At 40.8% G+C, this 8,572-nt stretch overlaps 1 pseudogene; it reads left to right on the top strand.

The window, feature by feature from the left end:
- The first annotated feature begins 2,059 nt into the window (after nucleotides 1–2,059).
- LOC118006356 lies at nucleotides 2,060–3,279 on the top strand (annotated as a pseudogene).
- Nucleotides 3,280–8,572: the final 5,293 nt, after the last annotated feature.

Below are 8,572 nucleotides of genomic sequence, written 5' to 3'. Positions count from 1 at the left end.
AGTCACAGCCTGCCTGATTTTTCATCTGGGTTAAGGGAACATGACCACTACCACCTCCCCAAAGAAAGTTTAAAGGTACCAAGGGAGGCAAAAATAAAGTTATCTTGAATCTATCAAAAGTTGTATTGTTCAATATACTGCTCTCACTAACATTATCTGGCACCTACTTTTTGCCAAGCACTATGCTAGGGAAATCACTCCCTATCTTACTTAAAGCTCAAAACAGTCTTTTTAGGAAGTGTAAACTTCCTCATTTTTACAGACAACTGAGGCTCAGAGAGGGTAAGTGATTGACAGAGCTGAAATTTGAGCTCAGTGGTGTGGTCTCTGCTACAAATACTACAGTGCCCTGGGACAGGAGTGCCTACAGCATCTTGCAGAAAAATATTCCTCCTTGGAGGCTTGGGGTGGTGGGCACATTGATGATTTGTTCTGTGCCAGACCTGCAGAAACAAGGACTGCCATCCCTGTATAGAGAAAGCAATATAGACATTCCTGGGAGGTCATCTGACTTGAATTGCATCTCAGGAAGCAGCAGGGATGGACATACATGGAACCACTCACATGCTCCTCCATAACTCATCCTGGCAAGCCGGCATGGAGGCACATTCCCACCTCTGATGGTGGTGGATAAGGCATGTTAATAGATACCAATCTTGGCGCCACGGGCACCATGCTGGAATAGACTGGACAAGCCACAAACATCCAGGATGGCAACATACATACCAAGTAGAGTGTCTCAATCAGCAGAGAGACAAGGCAGAAAAGGTAGAGTTTAGAATTTTACAAAAGATGCTGTTTGAAACTGCCATGAAAGGTATGCTGTGATAGGAGTAGGGTCTTTCAGTAATCAGGGTCAGTGTTTGAAACAGAAAAACCCCATTTTCATCAATCTTTAACCTAATGTGTCAGGAAACTGGAAAGGTGACTTTTTTTTTTAACTTTTCATAAAGTTCCAATAAATTAAGTTCAAACTAACTTGTAAATTTCCAGGCAATCCCCATGTCACTCCCCACCCCCAATCCTCCAAACCCCTACCCCCTCCACCTCCCACCTCCGGAAACCACATAAACATATCAACAGAAGCAGGTTCCTCTCAAGGACAGACTGCTGCATTCTTCAGATTACTAAATCCTCATGAAAAGCCACCATTGTCCCGGCAAGGCATTCAAGCCACCCCGATTGACGAGGCTCCTACCGAATCACCCATTTCAGGCCAGAGGGGGCTCCCAGCCAGCCTCAGAGAGGTAATTGCCCACTAGCGCATGGGGGCAGGGGTGGGGTAGGGGGAAGGTCACTAATCTATCTTAGTGGGGTGCTAACTTTGACGCACACTGAAGGCTACTTAAATGTTAACATTCGAAGGGGAAAGCACAAACACCCAGCTTTCAAGCCATCAAATTTTTCTTTTAAGAGATAACCACTTCTGACTCAGAAGACAAATACTAAAAATAAAAATACCCAATCCAAACAAAAACCAGACCAGCTCTCCACCATCCATACGATCTTGGTGGTCTCCAGGTGAAAGAAGAGTAGTGTGTGTGTGTGTGTGTGTGTGTGTGTCAAAGTACAGCCAACACAGGTTTTCTTTTTTTTTAAGCAGTTTCTTTCCCCCACCTTTCAAAGAAAGGTTCGCTGAGTTATACAGATTCATCTGACCAAAGTAAATCTCATTTTATAAGTGATGAAACACGACTTACGAAAGATAAATAGAAAAAGTTATTTCATTAGCATGAAGGAGAAAAAAAAAACACCTCAACAATCCTCTCACCTAACCTTGGATTCAGTAAGAGGAAAATTGTCTTAAAGAATTTAAACGATGAAGCTTAAGTCAAGATGCTACTGCATGCTTTAGAAGTTACCTATTCCTCCTTTCAGGTTCTTCTCCCCACCAAAAAAAAAAAAAAAAAAATGCAGGAGAAGGTTACAAAGAATGAACAAAATTAATGTTCTTTATTTGCATTCAAAGCTAAAATTTAGTTGTGAAAGCCAGAGTATAAACTGAAAACAGGAGCTTCCAAAGCTCAGATTTTGACTTTTTCCTCCTGCCAAGGTCTCTTCATTAGAAGCCGTTCTATTGAGCAAATCATCAGGAGCCCACTAGGATCCAGAGCTGCTTCAGCCCAAATTGACTGTGATCTCTTTCCCCATGCTTGAGGGCGCCGAATTCTACTTTAACGTGGACCATGGCTACCTGGAAGGCCTGGTGCGAGGGTGCAAGGCCAGCCTCCTGACCCAGCAGGACTACCTCAACCTGGTCCAGTGCGAGACCCTGGAAGATGTGAAAATTCATCTCCAGACCACTGATTATGGAAACTTCTTGGCTAATCAAACAAATCCTCTTACTGTTTCCAAAATTGACACGGAGATGAGGAAAAAGCTATGCAGAGAATTTGAATATTTCCGGAATCATTCCCTGGAAACCCTGAGCACGTTTTTTACATACATGACGTGCAGTTACATGATAGACAATGTGATTCTACTGATGAACGGTGCATTGCAAAAAAAAACCTGTGAAAGAAATTCTGGCCAAGTGCCACCCATTGGGCCGTTTCACGGAAATGGAAGCAGTCAACATTGCGGAGACACCTTCTGATCTCTTTAAAGCCGTTCTGGTGGAAACACCATTAGCTCCATTCTTTTAAGACTGTATGTCTGAAAATACCCTTGATGAACTGAATATTGAATTACTGCGCAATAAACTGTACAAATCTTACCTCGAGGCATTCTATAAATTCTGTAAGAATCATAGTGATGTCACAGCAGAAATCATGTGTCCTATTCTTGAGTTTGAGGCTGACAGACATGCTTTTATCATCACTCTTAACTCCTTTGGCACTGAACTGAGCAAAGACGACCGGGAGACCCTCTACCCGACCTGTGGCAAGCTCTACCCTGAAGGGTTGCGCCTTTTGGCTCAAGCAGAAGACTTTGATCAGATGAGGAGAGTAGCAGACCATTATGGAGTGTACAAGCCTTCGTTTGAGGCTGTGGGTGATGGCAGTGGAGGAAAGACATTGGAGGATGTGTTTTATGAGCGTGAGGTACAAATGAACGTGCTGGCATTTAACAGGCAATTCCACTATGGTGTGTTTTACGCATACACAAAGCTGAAGGAACAAAAAATGAGAAATATTGTGTGGATAGCAGAATGCATTTCACAAAGACATCGAACCAAAATTAACAGTTACATTCCAATTTTATAACCCAATGTGGGGCCTCCAATGCAGAACATCTTAAATATTAAGAAGAGCTTCCAAGGAAAATAAAAAGAATTGTGTTGTGTTATTGGGGTTACACAAAAATAATTCACATTGCAGCTTCATGAGTTGCAGACCCACTAGAAACATAGTAAACCAACAGAAACAAAGTGATTCTTTTTTTTTTTTTTCCAGCAGCCTTAAATTTTGTTTCGACATTTATGTCTCACTCTTTACCAGACCTTAGACATTAATTCTAATTATCAACCCTTTGGTACTTTTCCTCTTCTTGTTTGGCTGTATTAACAATCAGATCTAATTAAAGTGTTTTACTCTTGCTTTCAAAAAAAAAAAAAAGAAGCCGTTCTATCTCTCATTAACTGGCCTCAGCTTTCAGTTGGTGACTCACCCACGGGAATGAGAGCTGCACCCAGCCAACTCCTCTAGCAAAAATACCTTTTCTGCCCCTGGAGGAACTCCTTTTTGTCTCAGTTGCAAAAAATCAGCTGTACCTTTCTGGCTTTCCCAGGACAAAACGTGGAGAAAAGAGTAGGACCTGTCGTTCTAACTCCTCTTCCATAATAAAATCTTCCCGAGAGATTTAGAATGGGAAAGGGCAGAGATGTTGAAAAAGAAAATTGAGGCAAGCTTTCCATTATAAATGGGTTTGTGAGCCTGATTAAGCGTCTTCAGCTTTCTGCCTCTCTCCTAGCAATCACTGAAATACTAAAAAGGTGAAGGGAGGATCTGATACCATCTCAGAAGGGATTTGGAGGGTTAAAGGGCCCCTGATTTTGTGTATATAGACCTAGCGCATGCACACACACAGATTATAGAATAGGCTACAGTCCAACTACAGTGAGTGCAGAAGTTCAGTACTAAAGAACCAAAGCAAAACATAAAGTCTGGGTTATTCTTTTTTTCTTTTAATTCCCATCCTTGTCTGGACAAAATTCTGCCTTTACTTCATGTCTTTGCATCCCGAGACCATCTGAGGAGGAAAAAACAAAACAAAATAAAATCCAAACAAACAAAAACCAAGCAACCCTGGGTTTAATATAATTTTCAAATGTTGAACTCACGAAAAATGGTATCCACTATGGTTTAAAATCTGTGTGCTTGCCTTCTCCCTCCCCATTTCAGCCTCTCTTTCTCGCTTTCCTTGTCCTTCTTTGCTATTGCAGTCAGAAGAGTGAACTTTGTATTGGAAATTTTAGGCCAGGTGTGAGGTATTTAGATTAACCTTGGCAGAGATACCAAAGATTAATTTAACAAAAATATAAGTTGGCAGAAGACATTGCATAGATGTTTCCCCAGGAACAGGATTAACAAAGAAAAATAAAAGAAAAAGACATTACATCCGGCATATTTCAAAGTCATGAGAAAACACATGGATTGTATAAAATAAGAGTAAGATCCAAGTTGGCTCAATTCATAAAGTTTTAAGGAGGCAGCAATAAAAGTATGAGACAACATGAATACAGTGACAACCTTCCCTTCTTCTGCACTGCCCCCCACCCCCAAAACACACACTCACACACAAACTCCATAAACGCCTTCCACAAACTTTCTTTCAATATTTTTATTGGGATTTTCTCTTCATCACCACTGACAGCCTCGCAGTTCTTTTGACACCCACAACCCAGTGTTTGTACTGGCCAACATGGCCCAATTCCACACTAGTTCTTTACATCACTCCAAACATCTTCACCACCAAGAGCTCCAACTCTGGAGCTGTCCTCACAGACCACCATCTCTGTCTTCTATCTCTCTCATTCCTTTATTCCTTCTGAGGCTAACCTTCCACACTGAGGCCTCCCTACTAGTCTTTTCCTTTAGCCCCTCTGGTTTCATTTCTGTCCCTATTCAGCCTGAACTTCAAGGCACTTATTTCAACAGTGCTCGGGGTCTAGGTGATCTTATTCAAATTCCTGACTCTGGGAATTCCCCAGGCTCTCCATTCTCCATTCCTCTCTAAGAACAACTGACACTCACTGGAAACACCAACTCAATACAAATGCCTACTCTTGAACTCCTATGGCCACTTCCTCGTGCTCAAGACCTTCTTCCTGCAGCATTTTCTAAGGGCATTCAACTCATCATCATATTCCTTCCATGTATCACAGTTCCCTTGCAACTATCATTGGTGTCCAAACCCACCTCTTTCTCTACCTATCATCAAACTAAGTGCCACGTCCTGCTGATTTCACCTCCCAATAATTTTTAAATAACTCTCTTCCTTTCAGTTTCAGTTGGTATTACCAACGCCCCAGTTCATTCCCACATTTCAGCAGTTTCAACAGACTCCATCCTGCCAATCCAATCCTGCCTCCCCTTTCCAATCAGTCAATCCTGCCAATCATTTCAATCTGTGAAGAAGCCTTCACTGGTCCCTTGTTGACTACTAAGTGAAATACACACCCCACAGCCTGGCACAAATCCATTTACATACAACAAAGCCCCAACCTGCTTTTCTAGTCTCATCCCTTGCTACTCTGGCATTCTTTGGCCAAAATGGAAACACACTTCATTTTCATACCTCTACACTTCTGATCAATTCCCACCCACCCTTATTTGTCTTTCAGACCTCTGTCATTTTTCTCAGCTCTTCAATACCTTCTCTTCCATAGAGCCTCGCTGACCAGTGATCCTTCTTTCCTTCAGGCTTTTATTGTAGATTGTTGGGTCACCAAGAGTGAATTTATCTCACTCTGCCTTGGAGTTTACTTCTGTACTTGTCTATGTTGGAAGCTTCCTTGGAGCCTTATTTTTTGGATTTGCATTTCCATAGGGTTTGTAAAGAGCCTTCCATAATATAGGAACAGAATAAATATTTGTGCAAATGGGGGAAAAAAACGAGTAAAACAACCAGCTGGATCTTGCATTTCAATTTTCCACTCTGCTTTTAATTGGGGGGGGGGGGGTGGCTGCAGGAAGGGTCCAGTAGGTCCTTTCACCTCTCTGGATCTTGTTCTCTTACTTGAAAAAGGAGAGCTTTTAACTTGAAGGTCTCTAAATAGTCAAGCTCAAATGCAATATAATTCTTCTGCTAACTGAATAAATTTGGAAAAATACTGACAAGCTTGGTTTGCTACCTCCATAAGAAAAATCTCCCCAAACAGGTAGTTCCAGGGACTTCCAATCACAGCATTGTCACCAACAGGGCTGACTATACATAATCATATTTAATGGGGAAAGGTCTGGAGAGTGAGGTTGTGATCCTTCTGACATCTCCTAACCCACCCCCCCAACATTTTTATGTTATATTTAAATTGCATCTTGTTTCCCCAAGACTTAAAGTGAATTCCACAGAGTCCTCCTTTCAAAGTCTTATTGGGTCTGGTGAGAAATGATGACAGGATCAGGGTCTGCCATTATTTATTCTTTAATTTAATTTCCTGACTCAGTCTCACCTCTCCCAATTCACACAGCCTGAGGGTAAATGGTGACCCCTATTCTCAAAGTGGCATTTGTTTTATTTATTATTTATTTATTTATTACTTAGGGAGGTCCTACTGCAAAAGGCCATACTAAAGCTCTGCCATTTTGCTTACTAAAGGAAACATGTTTTTGTTCTATCCATTTTGTAAACCACACATCAAATAACAGAGTAAAGGACGTATCTGACTTTTGCTGATGATACTGAACATAACGAGTATGCTGAATTTGTAGGATAATATATATTAAATACTGTTATTACATATATTATATGCATATTAAAATGTCATACTAACACACTACATTCATCTGAAAGAACAGGAAGGAGATGGAAGAAGTAAGATGCTGGGAAAGTCACTTGAGTCCCACAGCCCTTGGTAACAAAACTTCCAGGCAGGACAGCACTATATTACTAACTGATATTTACAAAACACTTTATTCTCTGACATGGTCTCATTTAATCTGGGTGATAGCCTGACAAGACAAGCAGAGAAGGTGTTATTATACCCACTGAACAGAAGACAGGACCGATTCCCAACCTACTTTGTCAAATGTCACAATGGGGAGAGTTAGAACAACTAGCCAGGAGTCCTAGGTCCTCGTCCTGCCATCTTGCCACCATATTTGTGCTGCCCGTGAAGGGCACCCGGAAAACATTAATTCCAAAGCTGCCTCTTTAAAATGAGAAAAAGAAGGCACAGACTATGCCAAGGCCCCCCACCTAGCTGGGGAGAGAATGGGTGAGAACCAGGCGTTGTGACTCCCCAGCCAAAAGACTCCCCCTGCTTACCAAAAAGGAATAAATTACATAAAAACTAAATGGTCCTGAGGAGGTATTTATCATGTAAGACCAAAGGCATTATACACTTGCAATAGTCCATGTAAATATTTAAACTGTGAGAAAATCATCATGATGGATGAGCAGGCAACAATACTACTTGAATAATTAAGAAAACAATATTAGCCTAGGAGTATGGTGCCTGCTGCTGCATTCCAATCAAATTTACAATACAGGTAAGTTGACAAATTTAGTGATTTTATATGTTATATGTAATATACATAATGATACGTATTATATATTATCAAATTTAGTGGCCATATGTATAATTATATAACATATAATACAATTATATACAATCAATGTAGTGTTTCTATGTAAATTTGGTGATATATAATTTATATCATCATATAATTTTATATATATATATATACACACACACATCCTACTAGGCAGACAAAAATTAGGCAAAAAGAGAAAGTATGTCAGTCGAATGACTTCAAATGGCATTATACAACCCAATTTTTAGATTTTCCCCTCTGTTAGTCTTCCAGCATCCGTTTTCAACACTGGCAACATCAGTTTACCCTCTTGATCCCTCACACCCTGATTTCCTCTCATTTAGCACTATGCCCCTCTCCCATAATACTGCCTTCTCCTCTCCACCTCCAACACACACACACACACCATATAACCCCATGCTTCGGTACCTTTGCTCTTCCTTTTTCTTCTGGGTAGAAGTCCCTTCCCACCTTTATTTGCCTGCCTTACTTATCCTGTGAAATTCAAGCATTCTCTCTGAGAACTTTACCTCCACTCGGTTAGAATAAAGCCTTTCCTGTGTGCTTTGGTAAGTATTCTGGGCATACCTCTATCTTAATCCTCACCATGTTTCATTCATATTACCTGTTCACATCCTCTGTCCAATTAACCAGAATGCAGTTGGTTAAGAATCTTCACTAGTCCTCAGTGACAAAGAGTTGGTGGTTAATACAGGAACATCCAAATACAGATGTCATTAGTGGTGGTAACTCACATAAGCAGCACCTCTTGTAGAAGACTACTTAGTTTAGCTGGTTGACATATTTAAAAAGTCCATGCAGTAACCCTCATCTTTGTCATTTTTCCATCTTTGTAAAATCCACCCCATCTTTAT

Source organism: Mirounga leonina, unplaced genomic scaffold (assembly GCF_011800145.1).
Source record: "Mirounga leonina isolate KUSES-001 unplaced genomic scaffold, KU_Mleo_1.0 Mir_96, whole genome shotgun sequence".
NCBI lineage: Eukaryota > Metazoa > Chordata > Mammalia > Carnivora > Phocidae > Mirounga > Mirounga leonina.
The sequence above is the reverse complement of the archived record's forward strand: the minus strand, read 5'-3'. Positions and strand labels throughout refer to the sequence as shown.